Source organism: Protopterus annectens, chromosome 5.part0, assembly GCF_019279795.1.
Source record: "Protopterus annectens isolate FY-2018-M chromosome 5.part0, PAN1.0, whole genome shotgun sequence".
In the NCBI taxonomy this organism is placed as follows: Eukaryota; Metazoa; Chordata; order Ceratodontiformes; family Protopteridae; genus Protopterus; species Protopterus annectens.
Window position 1 is genome coordinate 443,843,996 of NC_056735.1, and position 27,336 is coordinate 443,871,331.

General features: G+C 38.3%; 1 protein-coding gene across 1 annotated transcript in view; it reads left to right on the forward strand.

Annotated features, from left to right (window-relative positions):
- IL1RAPL1 (interleukin 1 receptor accessory protein like 1) overlaps positions 1 to 27,336 on the forward strand; it is a 4,037,132-nt gene that overhangs the window by 1,903,274 nt on the left and 2,106,522 nt on the right. The gene's annotated exons all lie outside the window — the stretch shown is intronic.

Genomic DNA, 27,336 nt, shown 5'->3' on the forward strand with positions numbered 1-27,336 from the left:
TAAAGGAGACCACACTAGTTTTAGAAGTGTGAAGTCGGCTTTTGAGAAGTTTTTCACTGTGGTCTTTTTATTTCAGGTGGGGGTGGGATGAGGACCTCCAGCGAGATTAGTTTATGATCTGATCTCACCAGTGAGGGGTATACTTCTGGTGTTGAACATTGTGATCCCATGTTTGTGATGATGAGATCAAGTATGTTTTCTCCTCTTGTGGGGATGGTGACTAGTTGTTCCATGGCATTTGAGTTTATGAACTCCAGGAACCTTTGGGCTAGAGTGTTTGGGCTTGAGTAGTGTTCCCAGTCTATATTAGGGTAGTTGAAGTCACCTAGTATGATGGTGTTTGGAGATACATTTATCCCCTCCAATGTTTTCAGGAAGGCCATGTGAGGTTCCTGAGTTTGAGACGGTGGCCTGTAACATGCTACAAATTGCAGAGCAGTCTTGCCTATGGTTAATTGCACCTGGATGGTCTCCAATGCATCGTGCGTTGCCACCAACCTTGAGGTGTGGGTGTCCTTTATGAATATGGACACCCCCCCCCCTCCTTTCTTGGTGTTGTCCAGATTTTGGGGCCGGAACGCATGATATGAGGTGAAACCTGATAGTGCTGGGGTACTCTCAGGAGCCTTGAACCAGGTTTCTGTCACAGCACAGACATCGATGTTCTCCATACTGAGAAGGGCCTCGAGAGCGTGCATCTTGAGATTGAGACTTCTGGCATTGAGCAGCATTACCCTTAGTTTTTTTACTTTTTTGTGTTCTAGGGTGGTAGGTTTAGAATTTGAGCCTTGCTTAAAAAAGGCACTATGGGGTGGCAAGAGCCTTTGCCAATATCCGGAAGCCTAGGGTGACAGGTGCAAGCCGCCCTTGAAGCAGCGTGGCTTGTCCAGCATGTCATCCCAGGCAGACAGACATTGGATCCCCTTTGAATGACACCAGAATTTAAGCCAATTATTAAAGCTGATCATCTTATCACTGTATTGTGGCATCATTCTAGGTGAAGGTAGGATACTGCTCAAGGTCAGGGTCATACCTGCCTGGGCTACATAATCAGAGAGCTCCTCAATGTCTCTTTTCATGTAGTCCAAGGAGGTACGCCTCAGGTCGTTGACACCAGCGTGGACAATGACTGAGTCGTACTTGTACCTGCTGTTGAGAGACCTGAGTGCTTGCATTATGTGGCGGATTCTAGCGCCCGACAGGCAGCTTACTGTGACATTCTCCTTACTCAGTCTGGTGAGCGGGACGTCAGTGTGTCTGACTATGGAGTCACCTATGACAAGTATGTTTGGTGTTGTATTTGGCCTTAAGGGCAGTGACTGCTTTGCACACCGATTTTGTTGTTTATGTGTTGTTTGTGTGGTGTATTGAGTTTGCAGTTGCTTGGGTGTCTGCTTTGGAGGCCTCTGCTGTTTAGGTAAATTTTTACTCAGAGCCTCCGAGTATGTCTTAGTGTGTTTATGTGTTTGATTCAGTGGTGTGGTTGAGTTATGTGAGACTGGTATTGTGGTGTGTGTAGTTGCCTTCTCCTCCTGCCTGGTCTTGCCAGTCCTGAGTTGAGAGAGCTCAGCCTCCAGTCTGGCTAAATAGCTGCATCTCTCACAAGTGTTAGTGTTACGTGGGAGGAGGAGGAGAGGGTTGTCTGTGTACATGAGGCAATTGTAACATTGTCTCAGAATTCCCAGATTCACCAACTGGGCAGGAGAGGACGCCAGCATCTGACCCTTCGACATGCTAGAAAGAATTATGAGTTGGTCTGAGACAGAAAAGTAGTGGGCTTAGCAGGGAAGTGGGCACTCCTGGGGGGTTTTGCTAGTGAGAGATTTGTATAATATAGGAGTGAGTGCTTGACCTGCAAAGAGAATGCTTATAAGACAAGGGATATGCTTATAAGACAAGTGCTGAGCTTTTTGAGAAGAAAAAGCTATTTGGAACAAGTGCTGCACTTTTTAGTGTAGGTGTAAACTGTTTAGGTTCCTAACAGAGCAGTTCTAAGGGAAAAATTGAAGAACAGACTTTCTGGAGCCAGAAAGAGTTTAACCTTGTTTAACCGGCGCTGCCCGATGCTGCTCTAGTGGCAACTCCGCGCTAAAGCATGTTAAAGCGTGCTTGATAGCAGAAGTAAGAAAGAAAAGATCCTAACCACTGCCTTATCATGAGGGTGGACTTGCCTTGGCTCAGAACATCCATGTTAGGGGTAAACATCTTTTTGCAGTCAAAGTCCCAACGCATCAAGGGGTCAGACTCAGTGGCAAGCATTCTCAAACCCTAATCAAACTAGATAGTTTGTCTCAGTTACTTTCAATGTATCCCGGCATTAGCGGGGATTTGAAGGATTTGAAAATGGTTTCAAGATGTTATATTATTTATTTATTTTGCTTTTGTTTACTGGGAGACTCCAACTGGGGAAGAAGCCCATTTTCAGATGAGGTCTGGGGAGTAAAGCTCCACAGTGATTAGTACAATAAAAGTAAGAAAACACAGGTAAATTAAGTGCAGAACAAAAAGTAATATCTGAATAGCACAAACATGCAGGAAAATACACGAGCATACAGTACTGTTGTTGGGTATTGCTGTCAGATATTTTGTGACAATTACTATAATGGTTAGTATATAAATAAAATAAAATACATGTTATTTGAGTACAGAACAAAAGAAAGGAGTTGATGCTTGTTTATTCAGCAATATCAGCATAGGGCAAAGATACTTAAAGATTCAACATTTGCAGTTTGCTTACAGAACAGTGATGCTATACATACAGCATATGTTAAGGTACAGTAGGATAAAGTTGCACTCTCTTGTAGGTATATATCATTCAGCAGTAGCTTGATTATGTAGTGGTGGGAGACTTATAGTGACTAAGCATATCTGAGCATTATTATATAAACAGTACTATTGTGCAGGAAGTGTTTGAGTACACTCGTGGAGAGTATGTTATAGATCTGTTATGGAGAGTTTCCCAAGGTCTGTACAGTTACATATCCAAGACTTATATAAATGGGACTGGAGGAAATTTTTGAAATTGTTTTTGTTTTCTGTGGTCTTGATTTCTAGGGGTGCCATTCTATGTTTTTGCGATAGAAGAAGATTAGAGGGAGTCCCCTGAGCTATTTTTGCTTTTGGTTATGTTGCCTAATGCTTGATTGGTGGATCTTCATAGGCGTTTGTTGGAGTAGATATTCAGTAGGCCTTGTAATACTGGAGTTTGTTGGGAATTATATTTAATCTGGCAGGCTGCTGTTATTTGGTTAAGGGTAAGCAGGTTTGGAAAGTCTACCCAGGAAAGATGCTTGAGTGCTGTGAAGTGATGGGTACTGTAGGACGAGTTTGTAGCAAACTTTACTATTTTATTGGACCAAGTGTTTAGTTTGGTTAAGTCTGACTTATTTAAATTGATGAGTATGGGGGAGGCATAGAGAAGTGTGGAGACTAGGTGGGTTCTAGCGATGGTAGATTTACTGCTAATGGGGAAAAGGTTATCTGAGGCTTTTTTATCTTATATTAGGCACATCAGTTTGTATTACAGAGAAGGAGGTAATCTGGATTTTGAGACACTCCTTCATCAAAAGAGCAGCTATGTAAGCTTTGTCTCATCCAGTTGGACACAGTGAGTCTTTAGAACATAATCACTGGTTAGTTCAGTGGATTGGTTATATTGGTATGTCATTGTTCCAGTTCTGGGAGGTGTGGTTCAAATCAGGATTACCTAAAAGGTCACCTAGGGCTTTAGTTATGCATCTTGGAGGAAATGATTTAACCTTGACCAGTAAAATAATTATTTTAGTGAAATTTTTTTCTGACATGAATTGTACCCCAAAGTAGTGGTATTCTGGTCTTCCATTCTGCCAAGACTTCAATGGCAAGGAGCCAGAAGGAAAGCAGCTACCAAAATATCCAGATGTTTTATTAACCACAGAGTGGCTTGGATAGCTAAGCAAATTGGATTTCAAGTGATAGAACACAAGGATTTGAATAAACCAGATGCAAACTTTTATAGCCAAGATGGAGTGCTTCTGAACAATCTATGATTTGATGTATTTAATTTGGACATTTTATTAGCAGTAGAAAAATTATTTAAGTTTGCCTTTTCTTTCCTTGTAACAAGGGAGGTCAGTGGATACTGCAATGAGAGGCATTTGGAGGAATGGCATGGCGACCATGACATTTGTTGGCCACCTTACAGCTCCCCACTTCTTTCTCCCCAAGTTTTATTTCAGTGGCCTCTTCTTTATGGGCAGTTTGGTTTCAGGATTAAGCCTTGGCCAAAGCAAATTGTGTTTGGACTGGGAGGCAAGCCCTGGTGGTCCTTATAAGCATGGCTGAGGCAGTTTGGGATGCACACCTTTACCTTAAACTTTAGAATGAGTGGGGTTGGTCATTCTAACTGGCCAAAGAATTATATAAGGTGTTATGATGTGGTTATGTGGGTATTGCATTTTTACATCAATAATGTTATCTATTTAATGAATAAGTGGTCTCAATGTCAGTCTGGTGTCTTTTTGTCTCCATTTGCAGGAGACAGAAGGCTTAGCTATATGCTCAATTGTCTGTGAGCTAAGCAGGGGTGGAGCAGGAAGCCAAATTCAATTATTTCGACTGAGCATCACTCACTCACTTTCACATTCTCATCTGAGGCTCACAGGATCCCAACTGTCCTCCATTAATTTTAGGCTTTTCTGAAGCATGGATACCTTGTGTCTTCAACTCATCTTTTTACCCCCGGTTGTATTTCAATGTCTTCTTTGTTATGAGTGTTATTGTTTCAGGATTAAGCCCTGTCCAAAGTAAGTTGTGTATAGGGGTTGGAGCTATCCCTAAGGGTCTTTATATGCTGGTCTGTGTTACATACCTAGACCTTAAACGTTAGCTGGAATGAGCTTCATTACCCCAATTGGCAGAAAGATAAAGTTACAAAAGGTGTTATGATATGGTTATGTGGTTATTGTGTTTTGGATCACTGATGTCTATTTAATCAATAAATGGTCACAGCTTCATTTCTTTCAGTTACACATCATAGTTAACTTTATATCAGGTAAGTGTCTGCTGTATAAAAGGAGATATTCTTTGACACTATGACTTGCTATGTCCTGAAAAGGGACTGTGTGTCCAGTGCATCTACCAGGACAACAAATGGGTATTTATTAAACAAATAGGTATAACCGGTTATGATGGACTGTGCCTTCTTTCATATCATTCCTAAATACTGTATGTGAATGTTTGTTGAATCCTTGCTAAGTAACAACTAAGACAGGTTGATACTCCTCTTTCAGTTGCAATAAATTCCACATGCATATCGATGTTCCTCTGAAATTCTCAATGAGCACATAGTCATTGACAGGCAATGTGATTATCAAAACTGCCAGAGGAAAGCCAGTGAATGCCTTCACACTTTTGTTGTTTACTACCTTATCAGAAAAAGATGCACACAAAGATGATACTAAGGAAGTTTGACTTTTCTTTAAGGAAAGGTTTAAAAACAAAGCTGATGATCTTTGTGAAAAGTGTCCAGCAGAGCATGAGTTATGTAATGTGATCCTTCCACATACCTGCAAAAAATTTAAGACTCAGCGTTCATTAGCAAACTTAAAGTGCTCATTGCTGAAAATGTCGACCACCAAATTGTAAAAAAAATAAAAAAAAAGACTACACAAGGGTCAAAAGTGTTCACAGAGTGAGACTTCCAATTACAATAATTCAAATAATGCAAACAAACTAAAATGAAAAAAAAATCAATAAACCAGATAAAAATGTGCTAAGCCTACGTAAAAACAAAACTATATATAGTTTGTGTAGGATACCGCTCCCAGTGTGAGAACTCTACCTCTGCAACCCCTTAATTAAATATAACTCATGTTTGTACAATTTGCCAAAAGGGCAGTCACCACAGAAAGTGCAACCCTTATGCGCAAAAAATGATCATTGAAATATTCCATCAAAAATGCACAATTTGGTCAAGTGAATGTTTGAACAAAGACACTGCAATCATAGAGATCTATATATTTAAAGATATCTTTCTCTCTCTCTCTCTGTATATATATATATATATATATATATATATATATATATATATATGTGTGTGTGTGTGTGTGTGTGTGTGTGTGTGGGTGGGTGGGTGTGTGTGCATGTATACAAAAGAGATGGCTGGGCATTGATGGCACATGTTTCCACATGCCTACGAGTGCTATAAGCCAAGAACTTGACACTTTTATGTTGCACTGTGTGCACCTTTATGTGTTTATTGCAATTAGAAATTTGGTGTATCAAGAGTATGACATCGTTGCTTAAGAATAGCTATTGTTTAATGGACTGTTTCCCCTACCCATAAAAACATGTGGAGACTCCGTAGATATTTAAAGTGAACCAGCTGCAGACATTTGTGACCATGATTCCTCTGGTAGTAGTTTGGGACATCCTTTCATATAAGGCCACTTTTAGAAACATATTTGTTATTAGTTATTAGTCTATAAGACACCTCTTGGTAATAAATCACCTTTTATAGATGGGAAGAGTTGGAGTATAGGGATAAGATTTTAATTTTCTTTGCTCTTCCTGAAGCCACGAATTCACTGTTGTTTCTTTATCGAGTTCTCATGTATTAGGGTTTTATACATGAATAAAGATACATTTTTCCATTCTTACTCAAAAATGTCTAAGTAAGTTGTATCCTGTGCATCCTGGCCAGTGATAGCACTTTCCCCTCATACATTTGGGGGATTGATCCCATATTTTTGCTAAATAGACAGAAGAAAGCCTTTTGTGCGGTGGTGGAATTTGATTTTAGGAATGTCTAAAACCAGGATATTGTGTTAATAGTCTTAGTGCCACTTTTTAAAGCATAATGTGACAGCTTTTCTCTGTTACAAAATAGATTATTGCAGGTGCAAGATTACTTTAATGAAATGCAAGCATGTCACCTATTTTTGAAACAGGATCAATATTGTCAAGGAAATGACTTAAGTGATGTATAAATATCTTCTGAAAGAAATTTCATTACAGTCATGCAACTGCGTTTACTTCCTATCATCGGGAATGCATCGTGTTACACAGCTGTTTGTAATTATGCAAGGTTTTTCATTTCATTGATTTGGTTATCTGCTAAGGATTTCACAGACCTAATGATTTATTTGCTAGTTATAACATGCTGCTTGATAAATTCTACATACTGTGTCCAGTGGCTGAATTGGGTAACATTTTTCTCTCCTGAATCCTCCCCTATCTCTGATGTTTTTGAAATAAGATAGTTATATTGTAAAAAGTTCTGTTACTTATACATGTGAAAAACTAAGCAGTGGAGAAAGAGAGATTCTGCATCTTGACTCACTTGAAGTGTTTTTCACTTTACAAAATCATTCATCCCATCAGCATATTAAACATTAAAAGTCAACAGCAAAAACATTTTAACTGTTTTTTTTCTCCTCAGGAGCATAACACTGCTAAAACAAACAAGGAAAAAAAAATATATATATATATATATATATATATATATATATATATATATATATATATATATATATAAAACATTTTCCATATTAACAGCAGTTGCAGGGCATATATCCTGACCATTTGCATAAAATATGTGAAAAACAGAACATGTAATGGCTTGGAATACCACGGTAATTTCCTAAAAAAGCTCACGGCAGATGTGCCATACTGTTTTATGCCCAATGCCTGACACATATACTCAAACTTTACCCTTTACAGCTGTGATTACTTAGGCATGTGTTGTAGCCGAAGACTAAGTAATGTGGCCAACAATTACACTGCTCAGTATGCATGACCCCCCCCCCCACCAACCACTACATTCAGTTTGTATACTGTAAGTAGGCATCACTAGCTCTTTGACCAGCCTACATTGGGCAATGTGTACAAAGAAAAGCATATGTTATGATTTTCTCTTCCAATGACTGGTTAAACTCAAATTGAGTTCATGCAAAAGTCAAGATAATAATGACTATGGCTAACACCTTTTCGGTCTGACTTATTATGTCTCTAAGAGCATCACTTTTGTTTTCTCTGATGCAAATAACATGAAGCTGGTTTAACCCTGTCATTATGTAAGCCCATGTGCAAAATGTGAAAAAGGGTTGAGGATGGATGGATTTCGTCTGGGTTTTACTTCATTAACTATTACTGTACAAATACTTCCTCTCTCTCTCTCTCTCTCTCTCTCTCTCTCTCTCTAATCTCTTTTACTTTCTCTATTTCCTCTCTCACCTCAAACTGTTTTCTAATACATCTAAGTTTTTTTTCTGGCTGTACAATCATCAAAATTGAATTACATATTAATATTTAATAGTTTGACCATTTGACTGCATTGCATATTGAGTGCTGTAATATTTAAATTATACTATAATGATGTTGTTAATAAAATGTCTGTTAACTATAATATTCTACCATTTCTGCTATTGGTTTGTCTACCAACTCTTTTTAATATGCTATTAACATAGATCATGGTTGTAGGGGGGTCCTTGAAGGAAACTACCAGTCCAGTCTATAAGTTTCACATAAATAAATAAGTAAATAAATAAATAAATAAAGTATAGTAAACATCTGATCACTGAAAACTTCTAGCAGACTGAGATAGAGCAGAATGATGTATCAATTTAAAACAAAGTCAAAACTTGCATATACAATACATTTTTAATTTTAAGCACGTAGCAATGTAGACAATATAATACAGTTTTAATGCCTGCATTTTATTGCCATATTACCATGCTGGCAACAATTAACATCCAGAACATCCTTTTCCTCAAAACATCCAATTCCTCAAACTATACAATATTTTTTACCTGGTGTAGTTATGTACCTCCTAACTCAATGTTTTTTTTTTCTGTAAACAAAGTACCATACAGTTCTCTTCAGCCAAATTCTCAAACACCAGTTTAATGAGAAGTAGATGAATTTCATCAAAGTCCACAATGTAAACTGTAAGTCTACATATTAAGGATGTCTAGTTATGCTGCTAATTTCTTATGCCGGTAGAAGAAGACAATGCCTGATTACAAAACACGTCCTGAAGTATCTGCATAACGGAAATGCTATACAGCTTCATATATGTTGGTGTTGGCAACTGGTCTCGTATAAAGTAGCTCAACTTTTCTCTGAAGGGTAACTCCAGACTTGACAAGATCACCAGGAATAAATATGTTGCAAGTTTTAACTATTTCTAAACTAGACATGATGGAAAATGTAAACCATGCACTGATGACAGATATCCCCTGGAATTCAATAAACTCCATGTAGACTGCGTGTGAAGCCTACATGGAGTTTACATGTGTGTGTAGTAGTGTGCTGCGACCAACAGCTTGTGCCACTGCTTAATGCATATTCATGCCGCGCTCTGTATCTAAGCAAGATAATTAACATGGATAGCAATTCTGTTCAAAGCAAAGCACTTACAGTCCACAGTTTTGCACGGAATACACCAATGATCACCTTGACTTCACAGATAGCTCTCAATCTCTTAGTTCACACATTTACACAAAGGCCAACATAATGTGCAGACAATGACCTAGAAATATGGACATATTTGACATAGGTACCTTATAGAAAGTAGGAAACTAGAACATTCCTCTCAACCTTCTAAAGCAAGAATTCTGGACAAAGCCATAAATAGTGGGGGGACAAAGGCCCAAATGTTTAACATTGCTCTTTCAAACTCAGAAAGTTGATAAAATAATAGCTTTTACATTAGCATGAATTTTCTGAAGAGCATGAAGTTTGAAACTCAGATGTCTGTCATTATTTTCTGACTTCAGTTCGAAATGACATGGAAATGATTTGCCAGAAAACCAAGATTTTATGAGTAAAAAGTTCCAAAAATATGAGACAAAAATCTGGACATTCAGCCAAAATCTGGACAAATTGAGAGGTATAAACTCAAATGTTAATAATATAGAGTCAGATCATTCCTGAGATCATCCCAGTGATATGGCAGAAAGCCACAGATTTGATAAGGAGCACATTTGGATATTCTGTGAATATCTGGACAGTTGAGAGGTACTGTGTTTGATTTTATTTATTTATTTAACATTTGTGTACTGAGAAAGTCTGACTGGGTCAGGAACCCATTTTCAGCAGAGGCCCAGGGAGAAAAGCTCCAAATGATACATGAAAGTTAAGACAATTTACATGGACAAGATAAAAACAAGTATTAAAGCACACAATAATAATTGAATACTAAAGACGTAGATAGGTAGATGGAATAATAAATACAAAATAAGTGCAAAGAGGTACGCAGGTAAAATAATAAAACGTACTAAATTAAAGTGAAGTGGAAGACTGCAAATTTTTTTTATATACATCAGGTAGGAGTAAGATAAGGATGATGATTAGAACATTAGATGCAAGCAGATGCTTACAAGGATGGGAAAGTTAAGGGTGTAGAAATATGGAACATCAGTTAGTCCAATATGCTAGTGGTTAGTAGATGAAATTTCTGTTTTAGGGATAGAAAGGAAAGCCCCTAGAGACTGAATGGAGTTCACCTTTTAGGGAAAGACCAGGGGCAGGTCAGATGACATAGAAAATGTTTTTTAGGATGTGTTTGAAGTTTTTAAAGCACTCAGTGGTAGTAATGTCTGTTGTCAGAGAGTTCCAGAGCTTGGCGGTGGCATGCGAGTATAGGCACTGTCCAGCTGTTTTGTTTGGAATGTAGACTATTAGGAGTTCTTTGTTTTCAGAGCATTGAGGAACTCTTCAGCTGGGGAGCAACCTTTACATAACTAGATGGGTAACCAATTGGCCCACTGACAGAAAGCATACTGTGAAAGTTGATGAATCAATCTGTACCAATAGAGCTCTCACCAGTGACAAACGTCAGGGATCTGTGCTTGGCCCTTTACTTTTTGGACTCCATTTTGTGACAGTTCAGACTAAATAATATGGCCTCTGGCTTACCAAGTTTTCTAATTCTTGCATATTGGGTGCAATCACTGACTCAACAAATGATGATAGTGTACTGCAGGAAAAGCTATCACAGACAAATGATTGCTTAAAAAACACACAATTTACAAATATATGCAGAATGTGTCTTTATTTTGTCCTTCGGAAACGTAGAAGTCCATGTTAATTACAGCATTGACAACAGTCATGCTATGTTGAACCTCATGATGCAGGAACTAGAAACACATGTAGACAGCAATCTGAACTTTTACCAACAAGTGTCCACACTGGTATTGAAAGCCTATATTGTGCACATTATACATCGCACCATCGTATTCAGATCTTTGGATTGTATGACAGCGCTGTACACAATCATCAGAACACTAATACATTATAATGCTCTTTTTTGTATGTACCTCAACAGACATATGCAGCAGCTTGACAGACCACAGGACTTTTTCATCAAGAGAACACAGGGCCTACAAACCATGCCATAATGTATGTGGATAGACTGAAAGGCATGCCCCTGTAATCTGTATCATATAGGATGAGGTGACTTCTGCCTGGCCTCCAGGCCAGTCTCTGATGCTGCCCTTGTGGGAGCAGTGTATATCCATGAATCTGATATATCTGATTATATCAGCAGTGCCTGTTGAGGAGAATAAGGTAATAACATATCTGACATTCTTGTGTAACAGGATCTCTAGAATCTCAAGTAAGAGAACACACACATACTGCTGACTGCAGTGAGAAGCGAATCACTACCTACCTAACTTTACAGACTCCAGAATTCTGTATTTAAGGTAAGTGCCACAGATCAAGTCTGATTTGAAGTGTCTCAGAAATTACTTTATAGCTGATGACATCAGCAGTGTCACTTGAAGATAATAAGGTAATAACAGTGTCCTATATGCTGCTGTAAAAGTCTATCTGTAATGTCAATCAAGAACACACACACACACACACACACACACACACACACACACACACACACACACACACACACACACACTTGATTGCAAGATAGACCCTCTACCTATCTAAGTACACAAACTACAGAAGTCAATACTTTACACAAGTACCATGGCACAGGTCTGACTTTCTGTGTGTCTGACAACACTTTATAGATGATGATATCAGCAGTGTCTTTTGAGGACAACATGGTTCTAATAGTTTTTCATATGCTGGTGTAAAAGGCTCTCTGTAATGTCAAGCAAGAGCACAAACAAACACATGCACATCCAGTTGACTGCAGTGAGAAAAGAACCCCTACCTACCTCAGTGTGTAGATTACAGAATGCAGTACTTTACACAAGCGCCATATTGTAGGTGACATCAACAGGCCATGTGTGAGAGAAGATAATGGGAGGCCTGCATTAAATGGATGTGTAGGCATGTGGAAGTATCAAAACACTGTCAATCCACAGTTTGGAGCAGTAACTGTAGCATATATACTTTTGCCCTTCAGTGAGAAGAGTACCCCTACCTAAGAACAGAGACTACAGAACTCAGTAATTTACGAAAGCACCATGGCACAAGTTTGCCTTTTACAAGAGTGCAGGTCAGCTTATAGTAGATGACATCAGCAGGCCATGTGGGAGAGCAGATGTTGGGAGGCCTGCATAGGTTCATAGGAGGTTACTAGCTTAATGGCCCTAGGGTATTTACAAGTCTAACTTTAAAAACAAAGTATCCTTATTGAGCATAGTTAGATGGTCATATTTAGAACAGCAATTTTGTGAGTAGCCCTGTCCATGAGAGACATAGATACCACCCCAGGGGTGACTTTACAATTATGCATCCAGTTGTTGAGGTTGCAGTTGAACAGGGTCATTAAGGAGCACTGCTTTACATGTACTGGGAGCCTAATACTGAGGAGTGTCAATTGCTAGGGCATATATCTGTCTCCCCAGCATGTTCTGTTTATGTCACAGGCTAGGTTGAGAACACTGTGGCAAGTTATTCTCGTCCCATTTGATTTGCAGATGTCCAGCATTTTCAGTAGGGCAGAGTCTGAGATTACTCTGTAGGCCAGATATAGGTCACTGCTCAGCAGCCTGCATGAAACTCAGTACAGTGCCAGGTCTTTCAGTCTTTCCATGTATGTCATCTGTTGGAGACCATGGATTCTCCTGGTCACAGAACTCTGTGTTTTCTCCATTTGCTGCAGGTGTGTACTGAGGTACAGACAGAAGGAAGCATTGTATCAATTAGTAGTCTGATAAGGGCAGACTACAGCAGAGCTGGTGATAGCCTTATTTATGAGGTGCAAAATCTAGAATGTGTGTCCAACCAATGTGGCTACATAGGGATTGAAGTATAGATTGCTATCCACGTGTTCCCAAATCCTGCAACACTGTGTTTAAGCTTTGAGGGGTGCTATGTATATCATAGTTAACAGGGGTACTTCATTGCCAAAGGGGACAATGAGGCATTTTTTTGCTTTAAGGCTCAGTCCATAAGTTTGGCACCAATCATTTGTCTGTGTCAGCCCCTTCTGTAATATGTCATCATCATTGGGGACTCTGTATCACTGCATCCAGTTAACAGTCATCTGCAAACCTGGTAAACCACAGGCCATCTATGTTTGCCTGGGCTTCAGATAAATAGTTTCCAAACATTCAAAGGCCAAGCACGGATCCTTGTGGTATTCCACTGGTAAGTGGTCTAGTGGTGGAAGTAGTCTCCAACTTTGACAGTGTGTGTTCTGTCAGTGAGACAGTTGCCTATCCATCTAGTAATGTATGAGTTAGTTTCCAGATGGGAAATTTTCTCTATGGTACATAAATGGGGGATAGTGTCAAAGGATAACTCATCATAGGCGGTATGTCCTGTTATCCCTTATCCTGGTCTTTGGGGTCATTATCAAAGAATTCCACTAGGTTTTATAAGCAAGATCTACCCTTGACAGAACTAACTTGGGTCAAGTGTGTTGAAGATCACCTATTTCCCCTGTGGATAAGGTCCATGATGATTCTTTAGCCTTGCAGATAAGGCTTTTTAGGCTTATGGGTCAATAGTTCTAGTTCTGCATGTACCGGATTGATGTGCGTTGCACATCACACAACACTGGGTATTAATTTTGGCAGTGTAGGTGATATATGTGTGGAAAAAGGTACTGAGACACCAGGGTTGCAGTGCTTAGGGGGGGGGGGGGCAACACATGACTGTATTATAAATATGTGATATATTGCTAGATTTGGCATTCAGTTTATGTTTCCACATGTAATTTCATGTCATAGACAGGAAATGAATAGTAAACAGAAATAATACATAATAATCATTACATTTCCATAGCGAGGCAAGCAGTGCATTTGTGTAATGTTTGTCAAAGTGTTCCCACATGTGACATACACATTTCCAATACTATTTATGATTGTGCTTATCTAAACAATGCACAAAAGAGACCAACATTGCTAAAGTCTGAAAGGTAGTATTGAGTGTATGAAACACACCTGCTGCTTAACTGACTCTATGGAAGCTGGTGTAAATGCATTTGTGCATTTGTTTTTGAGCCCAGATGATACTGGGTTTGAATCCAGGTGTATCTAATACTTTAATACTTTTAAATACACACTGATAATGCAATGACATGCAGTCTTTATAGTATATGTGTGTGTGCTGGCATAGCACAGTGGGTTTAAGCTGCATTGCAAGGATGTAACCTCAGTATTTTGCCACTGCTGACTGTCACCACACATTGGTGTGTGATGCACACCTTCGGGCAAATATGGAGTCCAAAAAATGAAGAGATGCTTTTTTTTTCTGCTGCTTAGGTGTGTTTTGTGAAATAATAATTTTTTAGACCAGATTAAAGTGGAGAAAATTAGGTAGATAGAAAAGTGGTGAAATGGGGAGTAAGCAGGGGGAAGATCAAAGGAAAAAATGTAAAGGAATGTGCAGGAGGGAGGTAGGAACAAACCATAGATATCCATTTCTTTAAAAGTGTAAACTGAAAATATGTGCAGAATATTAACTGAATTTGCATTGTCATGTCTAAAAGGATGGGTGATCACAATGCAATCATATTATATAACCAATTGGACCAAATCAAGTATGTCAGTGTGTCAAGAAGACATGTGTGTAAAATGGAGAGCTGTATATTAGACAATTGTTTTTTTTTTTTTTTTTGTAGGACAGGTGCCCATTTATTTTTTATTTCAGAGATGAGGAGGGGATGTAGGTATGTCCAGCTCAGGTAAGTTGGCTAGGTAAGGAAGCAATTGCAGACAGACAAAACAAGGGACAGGGATGGTGATGAACACAAAAGGTTGGTGGACACCATGGTTGGGGAGAGGGAGTGGACAACCTGGGTCCATGACCATCAAGCTCTGAGACAGTGAGACTCGAGTTCTTACCCACTGGGCTGTCATTACTGTCACCTTACTCCACTGGTGGATAGAGTGCTTGATGTCTCCTCCTCCTGCTATGGAATATGAGGAAGAACAGCTTCTCCAGACAGCATAGACATGCACCAATGATGCAGTGCACGACCCTGTGCACCATCCCTGGCAATTCACTGTGGGTGATGAAATCACCACCTCTGCCAGTGCTCCTGGAAGGTACTACTGGACCAGTGCAGGGGTAACAGAGACAGTGCTGCCAGGTTGGCTCTCTGATGTGCTGGGCATTGATGCTGAAGTTGGTGGAGCGGGGGCAGACCGAGCCAATGAATCTGGCCAACAGCTCTGTGCTGTGGAGCATTTAGTGATGTGGTACACATGGTTGACATGGACACATTCTGACAAACCATAATACAAATAAAAAAATAAAATAATGAAAAACAAACAAAAAATAAATTAAAAAATATTAAAAAAAAATAAAAGAAAAAAATATATTTTTAAATAAAATAAAATAAAATTAACGAAAATAAAAAAGAAAAATAAGGGTCAGGATGACAGACAAAAAAGAGATAAAATTAGTACCATCATTTGTGACATACAATTATACTTTTTTCTTAAGTTTTACATTTAAGTATACCTTCTAATAGATGCACACTGTATTACAGATTGCTGCATGTAATCCTTGAAATGTGCATATATTGCACAGATGAATGTTCCAGTTAAACAGATTACAGTTTATGGCAGGGCATTTGTGCCACTGGTATAGAGTTTTTAATTTAATATAAACATTATTGAAGAAAAAGCAGTATTGTATAGTAATGAATTCTGGTATTTGAACCCACAGCCTCTGACTAAAGTCTAATATTGGACTCTTAAAACTTATTTGTACTACAGACTAGTGCATGTATACTTGCTTTTACAGTTGGAATATGCATTCTCAATTTGATTCAACTCTGTAAGATACCAAAAAAGCTATATTTAACTTTTAATTCTGCAATAACACTTCTCTTCTGCTGCATACATACCACTTGTTTCCCTCAGTCTCTACAATCCTGCCTCATGGGCCTGGACAGTCTAGCCTCATGGGCATGGACATTGAACTCCCTATCTATGGCAGCTGGGAAAAGAACAGAAAAGGACAGAATAATATTATGCATACCAATCTTGCCTATAGTAAGCTTTCTAAGTCTTACAAGTACTCTCTTTAGTTGATGCTTACACAGCTGTGGGATGTCCTAAATTCCTCCAGCCAGTGGTTGATAATATCCTTCTTTCTCCCCTGTAGGTCATTAAAATGATGGCTACATTGATCTCCAGTGTGCAAGATACCAGTGGCTCTGGTTACAGCCTGGGTTAAACTATTCCACACCTCAGACTTATCTTTGAAGACAGAATAGTTCCCCTGCAGAAGCCTTTGGCTGTGGTGCTTTATCAGAAGACCAATACATATCCTGGACACCCCACCTCTGTGCCCTAAGCCTGGTACCCTCCCCACTAATGCCAGCAATGTCTACCAGCAGACCTAGAGTAATGGAGACTGATGGTTTCCTGCCAATTCCAGTTATTGCATTTACTGGGAGGGTGCACACCTGAGCATCTTGTTTCCATGATGGTAAGCGGAGAGTAGCAGTGTCAAGCAATGATGAATTAAATAATTCAACTGTAAGATTAATCTGAGATGACTTGGCCTTAATTTGAGGAGTGTCTACTGATGTAGACTGGAAATATATATTAGAAATTGGAAGGTAACTGTTAGGTGAGTTAGGTTTGCAGACTTGCACTGGGGGTATAAATGTAATGAATGGACTCATTTGTTTTTACTTTTATACACTAAGAAAATTTATTTTTTCCACTGTAGGATTCAGACCTAGACATAAGGGACAAAACAGTTCCTTCCACAGCATTGATTTTCTATCTTTGCCATAGAACAAGTGCTGCTCAGGCATAGTGTGGAATCATACATAAATACAGGTGACAGTTTGAGCTGTTACACATGTATGTGTGTGACCTGAAAAGGTTATTGGATATAGATCCATTTGTGTATGTTTTTTTAGGCGAATGTGAAGCCATGCACGTCCATATAGCAGAATTATACTATATCATATGCAGATGTATAACTGAGGGTATACACAGTATACCCTCAGTCATACATCTGAAAACACAATATTGCTGTCTTATCCCTCAGACATATAATTCATATCAGCTCCACTATCTAAAGTGTTATAAGTGACAGTGAATTTAATGGGAAGTGGAATAACAGTAAAAGTTTATGAAATATCCTGTAATAAAACCCAGTACCATATGTATGGAAGCCCTACACTTATACATGTTGCCACAAAAAAGTTGAAACAACTCTTGTCTATGTGGCAATTCATTGATATAAACTGCACTATAACAACAGTAAAAAAAAGTTGCACGCCCTCTACTAGAACCCAGGACCATCTCTACCCGAGCCCTATACTTACACCTGCTGCCACAGTACTGGTTACAAAACATTCCTTAATTTACTAATTATCCTTAGGGTCTCTGTGTTATCCGCTGCATAAAAGTCACTTAGCAGGTTTGCATGGAATCGAATAGAATTAATTGAATGCATCCAGTTTCTGTTTTTGGCTGTCTGGGTCCTGTCTGCTTCCGAATAATCTGGTTGTTCAGTTTGCATACTGCCACATTTCATGCAGATGAGAAAAACACAGCCAAACCCACCATCCATTTCCTCCATTCCCCTGACTGAATTAAGCACGGCATGGAGCAAACCCTGGGCCAAAAATAAATAAATAAAATATTAAAAAACAAAAATAAAAAAAAAAAAAACAAGACTGAAAAAAGGGACAAGTAGGTGAAATGAGGAAAATCAGTCTAGGACATACACACTAGAAAATGATGGTTCACATGAGATATGTTTATATATATATCTGGATTTGAAGTCTTACTCCAATGAAATTTCAGAACACAGCATGGGTGCCTTAATCACTGCTTGCCACACAAACAACTTTGCAGCAAAGAAGTGAAATCATTATGCCACACAACCAACTGCAACATCGTCTACAGTAATATTAAACAATATAATTGTTGTTTGTACATTTACTAGTTTTGGATGTAGTGCACTTAGTGATCACACAAACAGGTATGATTATTGCTTGCAACTATGCAACTCTCTGTTACCTGTGTTTTTTTTTTTTTTTTTTTTTTTTGGTCATCCGTCAATTATTTGACTGGTAATCTGAGCCATGCAGTCTATCTATAATCCATTCTATATCATTGTTCTTAAAATGTATGAGGATATTAACTGGAAATAATATCATATGCAGTAGCCAGCAAATGAAGGGGAGGTTGGATGTTATGAAAACAACCTGTGAATTGTGCGCTTATTTACATTTCCAGCCGTACATCTAAAAATTTGTAAGTCTAACCTGCCACACCTACTGAATGTAAAGCAACCTGCAGTGCCGTTGTGTTTTCCTTTTCCCAACCAGTAATCATTCACTGTCACATTCTATTAAAAATAAACACAGAGGGAGTGCCTGCACTATGTTTACATCTCCTACATGGATCCAAGTATTTGGTATCCAGCAGCTCTAATCAGTTCACAACTGATTTGCATCTTAACCATGCTAACAGACCCAAATCTACACCATACAAAAAAGCAATCATGTAGCTAGCCAAATAATGTTTCAAGGACAGTTCATTTGGTAGCACTTTTAGCATTTCAAAGATGATTTGCTAGTAAATTGTGTCATTTGCCTGTTCTTTTTATTTAGGGGTGGGTGGCAAAGCCATGTTTCTGTCATGGCAAAAACAAGGATATGTTGCTATTGTTACTTTCCTTTTTTGCATCCAGCCTGTTGTTCATATTTCACGTCACTAGAATGTTTTATGTTTCTCCAGTGGGTAATACTGAGATGCTACCTTTTCTGTTTTATCTGAAAACAGTTATTTTGTAGTTATGTGATACTTACATGTATTATCCTTCTGTTGTCTTTTAGAACACTTAGGATTATTCCACCCAGGCATGTCAATCCTTGAAGACCACCTTTCACTGATGCTGAAAATCAAGTGATAGTGGATGCTTTTAGGCAACATGGTGCTTTCCTGCTTGAAAGGTTACAGGGAGATATGGCACACAAAATGCAAATTTGGCAGTAGATTGTGTATGATGTGAATGCCTTGGATGGCCATGGCAGGACATATGAGCAGGTGTGCCATAGGGCAACTGACATACTCATATCTGCACAGAGGAAAGCAGCTGCAGTGGGCCATGACTGGATGGATACTAGGGGAGGGACTGCTATGGAACCACCACTAACACCAAATGAAGAGTTCCTGTCTACTATCAGAGATCCAGACAACTCCCAGGAAAGTGCAGAACAGCATGTACTGGATGTTGGTGCAACAGTTTCAGGGAAAACGAACATGTCCCAGGAGGTGCTCCAAAGTAGGCTTTGGTATCTCAGCTGTTGAATACTGTTGTACAGTGAAACAACTAAAATCTATACATTACTTCTGTGTTCAAGATTGCTACAGTTAACACATTGATTGATTGGTTAGCTTAGGTTGGAGTTGTCACCCAATTTATTGTCAAAAGAATAGTTAATGGACATATAAAGGGGTAAAAGTATTACCCCCCTGTGACACTATTAATTGTGATGATGTTGTCCTTACATTTACTTAACTTCTTCCAGGACCATCTGGCTTGCAGAGGAGAATTTCTCCTGCAGATGGCAAGTCAAACATCTTGTATGTGAGTGCTGTTGAGTAATTTAAATAAATATTTTAGTGTGTGATGTTGATGCCAGGACTGTTATGTGTATTGTTTTACTGTCTGTAATAGTGGCACCCTTGTTAGTTTGTTAGCATGTATTTGACTACAGTAGTGCAGGTATTCATTTTATCCTGTCTGTTGCTTTTTATCACAGGTGGTCCTGACACTGGAAGTGTGGGACCTCTACCACCTGATGTCAGTGCATCAACAGACTCTGATAATGATGGTGGCTAAACAGAGGCACAGTTGGGAGGTGCTGAGGTTGAATTTAACACTGAGGTTGATATACAGCCATCTCCTTCGGTTCCATTGGACACAGCCAGTAGGCGTATGCCTACCCAATTCAGTGAGCCCTCACATATTGGACAGGTGTTGAGTAAGGCCATTGATCAGGGAAGTGTGGTTACTGCAGCTTCATTACCTGTTAACTCTGGCTGTAGCCAAAGTTTTCTTGAGGTGCCAAGCAGGAGGGATGTTAAAGGTGCTCAGAAGATGCCTGTTGTCTCTCTTCCAACTGATCCCTGTGTCTCTCCCCATGCCACTCATATGTTTTACGCCCATACTGGATGCACAGGCATGTTCCCATAGGTCCTGCAGACAAATGCTTAGGTTTATAGATGTGGCAAGGCTGCCATGCGTGACTGCCTCCACCATGTTGCCTATTCAATGGATCAGATGAATGACACATTGGAACAAGGAGTGCCTGTAATGGAACAGGGGGTGTCATTTATGGAACAAGCATTTTCTGTGATGGAAGGTCTGCTGGGAGGAGAATGGCATCCTTGTGGGTGTAAGACAGCCACATCTTCTGCTGTTAGCCATGCCCAATCACAATCCTATAGTGGCAATACTTCCACTGTTCCGTCATAAGGTGAGCTGTCCACACCCAGACATGGCAGGCAATGGGGTCATGGTCCTGGTAATCACCATGAGTGGAACCTGTCCAGCAGGCATCAGTCACGCTCAAGTAACAGCAGTGCATCTAGCTGTGGGCAAGGACATGCCATTGCAACTTCCAGCAGAGCCAGTTCTCGTGGTCAGGGATGACAATGATAAACTGCCACCTCCACCATGCATGGCTCACACCTGTCCAACATACCAAGATGTAATGCTAGCAAAGAGCTTGCTTGCAGCCATGCAGACACTCACACACTAATTTCACTTGGAGAACCCCTACAGACAACAGATACACACACACACACACACACACACACACACACACACACACACACACACACACACACACACACACACACACACACACAGTTACACACACACACACACACACACACACACACACACACACACACACTCACTCACCAACCTTTTGTGTCAGCCTAGCCTTTCTGTCCATTCACACAACACCCTGTGCAAGTGATGATAACTGTGCCATATCCCTGTTTTCTATCTTTTGGATTCAGGGATACATAAGCTTCGAGTCTGATGCTCATGGTCCATAGCTGACTTTGTGCTTAGCATATCTGTATTTGTAGTATGGAACTGGTAATTTTACCTTTGACTTATACTGGCCTTAGAAAGTTAGACAGTTGATAGGATCAAAATTTCCCAACATTATGGTGAATGAACTTACAAAGATTGTACAGTCTGAAACTGCAATGTGTAGCATTACTTTCTAACTTTTCTCTTTAATGATTTTCTAATACAAATGTATGTTGCTAAACTGAGGGTATGCAGTGATAATCAGTACTTTCTATAGGTATGACTGTGAATATTTGATGCCTGAGGCCTACTACTTAAAAATGGACACATATATGTCAAATAAGTCCCTGCTGTCACATGTTAAATTAATTTCTGCACAAATCTACCACATTTTACTTGTGTACATCTGATACAGTTGGGAGGTGTGCCAGATATGTGAGTCATGGTAACTGCCAGGGTTCCCAACATACACATTCAAGACGATTCCCTTGACATTACACAATACAGTGGAAGCCCTTTCTCTTTATGTAGAGCCTATCCTCTTCCCATGTGTGGTGCCTTAATTTCCTTCTGTGTGCAGTCTGTGGCAACCAGTACTTCAGGGTAGTGTGGTAGAACTCCTGCATATTTCTAGCCCTATCCTCAGGAGTACAGGGAAAATATATGCGGTCACTGGCATGTTGGAGCATAGCATTCAGGGTTTTTTTTCAAACACCTTTACTGAATTATCACTTGCGACATAGGCAAATTTGCATTCATATAAAAGTAATCAAACTATATTAACATAACAAACATTATTCTTCACATGTATTGCTGTATATCATATAACCTAAGCAATATTTCATAAATTACTCAATTACTGCCTTATTTTAGAACAGGAAACATCTTTATTATACCAACACTTACTCCATAGGCAATCATACATTTATATAAATGAAAACAAACTATACCTGCACAATCCCAGTTGCAAGCATTTTCATCACAAACCATACTGGCACACTCCCAGTTGCAAACATTATACATCACTTATAATCTTACCAATATTTCTCACTCAAACATTACATAGCTCATTGAAGTCCTGCCACCTTTTAGTCCTTATTCCTCCCTTGTATGTATTGTTGTCACAATTCCCATTTTTTCCTATGTAGTTTGCTCCTACCCTTTTCTAAAGATCTGAATTCCAGCTGTCTGTCACTATATTCACTACTTCCACTGTAGTCGGTTTAGATTTTGATTTCCATTTTCTAATAATTGCTTCTTTGGTAGCCACCATTATTAGACACAGAAAGGCCTACCATGTCTAGGCAATTCCGATTCTGATCCCTAACTCAGAAAATTTGTCTCCCTCATCAGAACAATCTGCCCACCCAGGTACTCTGACAATACATCGCTCAGGGTATCCTTAAAGTCCGCCAACTGACTGCACTCCCAGAAAACATAGCATTCAGGAATGGATGGTGGACCCTAGATGCTGATGCCTGTTACACCTCCAGCATGTCCCCTGTTGGTCTCTTCCTGTAGCTAAGATTCTAAGTGTTACACATACCTTTGTCTCCACTGTGTTGGGTTCCACTCAATTGGCCCTGGTTCTGAGTAGAGGATAACTGAGGTTGCAAAGCTTCTGTAGTGTTTCTGTATCCACCCTGTAGTGCTCTACAATTTCCATGTCATGTAGGTTATGATAAGTTAAATGGGGCCTGAAAATAATTTTCATTCTTGGCCTAGGCCTATTGGCAGCAGCATAGACTTCAGCCTGTTGCACATACAAATGAATTGAAGTTGCAGCAGCCCCTAACATTCTTTCCAAGTAGACTCCTATTCATGGCTGTATTCCAATAGGTTTTTGAATTGGTATTTATTTATTTACATTTGATAACCGGGTAGTGTCTGACTGGACAGAAACCCATTTTCAGCAGAGACCCAGGGAGTAAAGCTTCAAGGAAGTTTACATAATTATACATTTGTACATATGACAATTACAATAAGAATTCTAATGCAAGCTCCTTGACATTGTATCTAAAAGCATATAACAATGGTAGTACAATAAGCTTATACTATTCATACAGACAAAAAATAAATACATGTATATATGTATGTGTATATATATATATATATATATATATATATATATGTATATATATAAATATATATACACACACACACACACACACACACACACACACACACACACACACACACACTTTTCCTAGTAGAGATTGTTGCTAACATCTTTCAAGTGACAGTACTCTTACCTGTATCTGCTGTGTACACTGATATATATATATATATATATATATATATATATATATATATATATATATATATATTTATATTTGTAACACTTCACTGAAAGACCATTTCACTGACACCAAATCACCTAAACTTCATTTCACCTAAAACTCATTTCACTGACAAGTAGTACTCTAAGGCAAGTCAAAGGTATATGTCATTTTCCCCACTGTAGTGTGATCCTTGTATTAGTATATATAGTTAGGGGGTGTGGGAGGAACAGCCCTCCACATTAGGAGGTGTGGGGGGTGTAGCTTCCACCTTGTTCAGTTTTACCAAATAATGTAAAACAAAAACAGCCAACAGAATAGCAAATTAGGTGGGGGGCTACGTTTCCCCCACCCCCCAACTATATATACTGACACCAAGATCGCACTGCAGTCGGGAAAAGGATATCTACCTTTGACTTGCCTTAGAGTACTACTTGTCAGTTAAATGAGTTTTTGGTGAAATGAACTTTCAGTGAAATGAACTTTAGGTGATTTGGTCTCAGTGAAATGGGTTTCAATGAGATGGGCTTTCAGTGAAGTGATACAAATCCATATATGGATATATATATATATATATATATATATATATATATATATATATATATATATATATATATACAGTTTTTAAATATTATTTAAATTCACTTTAAAAATTAAGAGATCAACAGGGTTTGAATTAATTTTCAGATTGGTCAACAAATATGAAATAATATTCAGGGATGTTCTGTAAAATGAACAGAGACCATCTGGAGGCATGTTCTGAAGTCTTTTCTTACTATTTGCACTTTACTACTATAGTTCCACTGAGAACCTGTGCTCGTGACATGGCAGCAACAATACCGATATACAGTTCAAAGTCTTTATTCGATAATCAGAGACAAAGACATCGATGATGCAGGTGCAAAGGTGAAAAGTTAAGGGACAACTTTTACATATTACTCTACAATGCACTTAAAATGTTAGAACATCAGGTTTTATATCAGTATGCATTTAGTGAATAATATATATGAAACTTTAATATCTGACATCGGCCAAGCAGTCATCTCATTTTATGAAAATTTGTGAGGTAATACTATAAAAATGTTCATAAGCCCACCTCTCAGGATGTGCAAGTCCATTACATCAAGCAGGTAGTATCTGCACATTTTAATCACATTAGGAATGCCCAAAGCTGCACAGGCTGAGTGGGGTTCATGTTCTCAACTTATGCCGACATTTGTGCAACTACTCTTTTGACACCAAAATATCCAGTGACTGCAGATGAGACAAAGGCAGATTATCAGAGATCTAGCTTCAGTCTTTCTGAAACCAGATTTTATTCTCCTTCTTCATTCCTTGCAGAAATTTCTTTAAAGAAGGAAACTAGCAACAACGGTCCTGGTTCAGTTCTCATAGATGACTATTATGATTTCAAAACCAAACATATTTTTCTAGCTTTTAAACCAACTGCTAGCATATCACAAAAAGAATTCCTTCTTAGGGTGTGGCGATGCAGGTCTTGGTAGGAAGAAGAGGGTGTAAAGAAGAGCAAGCGGTTACTTTCCTCTAAATATCATGCATATAGAGAAATGAACAACTCATGACATTTCTACATCTCAGAAAATAGTCACCTCTGTAAGGCAAACACAGTTTTGGTTTACTGTGTGTTGTATTGGAAGAGCAGGATAACTATTAACATGTGAACATCAGTTGGTCATATTCCCTTCAAATTACAGTTGAGAAGTCATGATGAACTGATCAAAGATGTTATGTTTTTCACAACTGTTGTGATAATCACTACGTCCTCCCCGTGTTTGAACATGTTCTTTTTCTTTTACACTAGACTAGATTTAGTTGTTTTCCATATTAAATTGCTGAGTTTGTCTTACTTTAAGTGGCCAAAAATAGACATTAAGGGCCAGTGAGCAAATACAGTAATTAAAATAGAAAGCAGCATAAATGTACAGCAGTGCTTTAATGCACATGTACTAAATAGTCTGCTGTATACTTTTCAACAGTATTTGACATTAATGTAATGTATCCGATATATAATGTGGGAGGGTTTTTTTATTTTTAATTATTAATACTCAAACATTCAGTATCATTGCATCTCTTTCTTGATTTTATTGTAGTGCTCAACATTCAGTGTGACGAAAATACTTTAAGAATCCTTAGAAAACATTACATTTCTTATTTCCTTACAGCAGAGTTAAATAATTCATTTAAAAATAATTTTATGAGATTGATTTGTAAAGATTTGAAATATGCAAGACTTTAGTTAGTTATTCCAGCTGTATCTGATCTCCCTGATCATTGGAATGTTTATTTATAGAAAGCGACACAGCTTACCATGACTGCTCCCATAGTGTTAGCATCAAACACTGATGGATAATGACGACCATTTATGAAAATAACCTCTTACCCTATTGGCTGCAAACTTATACATTTTGCAGTTGGTCATGAAATGAAGTGGATACATTAACCACGTATGCCTAATATCTAGGAAATTAGCTTGGTAGTGACTTATTTTTATAAAGCAATGCCAGAAGATAAAAATATAAAAATGAGAAATGTCAGAAATATAAATAATTATAAATAAAACTTTATCAGAAAGATAATAAAGTAAATAAATACTTGTTTTGTTCTTTAAATAATGATGATAATAATGATAATCGTAATAACAACAGCCGGAGTCAAAGAAAGCTTCAGTTTCAAGTAATAACAAAATAAAAAGTGAATTTTTATTAGTACTGCCGGGAACAATGCTGCCTAATTAAAAAGCTTAAAAAGAAATCTATTATTAACAAAGAAAACCTATTTTTCTGGAAAAGTTTAATTGTGCCTTTTTTCAAATCAAATGACTTTTATGCTTGTGCTCAAAATGCACATGCATTAGGACAGTACTGACAGTTGTTTCCATAATTTGTAATATATGTGTTGTAAAGAGACATAATAATCGAAACATATATTTACAGGGAGCTTTAGAAGGAATATTTTTTTTTTTTACAGATATTGTGAAACATTTTTGCAAGAGCACTAAAGATGCTTGCAAATCTATATTGCATGCTTCCTTACTGTTTTTAGTTGTCTTGGCAACTGTCTCTTTCTATGTTAAAATAAATCATAGCAAGTAATATAAAATCTTACAAAATGTAGCCATATAACTACAATAAATCTGCAAATATCAACATTGCTGTTTAGTAGGTATACTCTCATATGCACATATGTGCTATCATTTTGCAACACCTGCTTTAGTTTGGGTCTGCTGCCAAAGGATTGGAAAGTGACACTTCTTAAGTATTGTGCTGTAAGTCTCACTGAAATTCTAATCATGCTTCCAATAAAGAGCACAATGAAATACAAGTCAAAGTAAACTTTATTGTTATTCATAAATCACACACATGTAAAAATTGAATGAAATTCCATGTCTCCGGACTCAATGTGCAGACAGCATATAGACAATTTTCACAGACATTTGCACATATAACACCTAGCTATTACATCACAAACGTGCAGGTAGACAGATTAACACTACACATAATTAGAAACAGATTTTAACACTTTTCAAAGTGAACACTCACTTGCACGTGACTTTAGTATTACACAGGTAGCTTGATTATGACATTGTACTGATCCTTGCTCAGAAAGT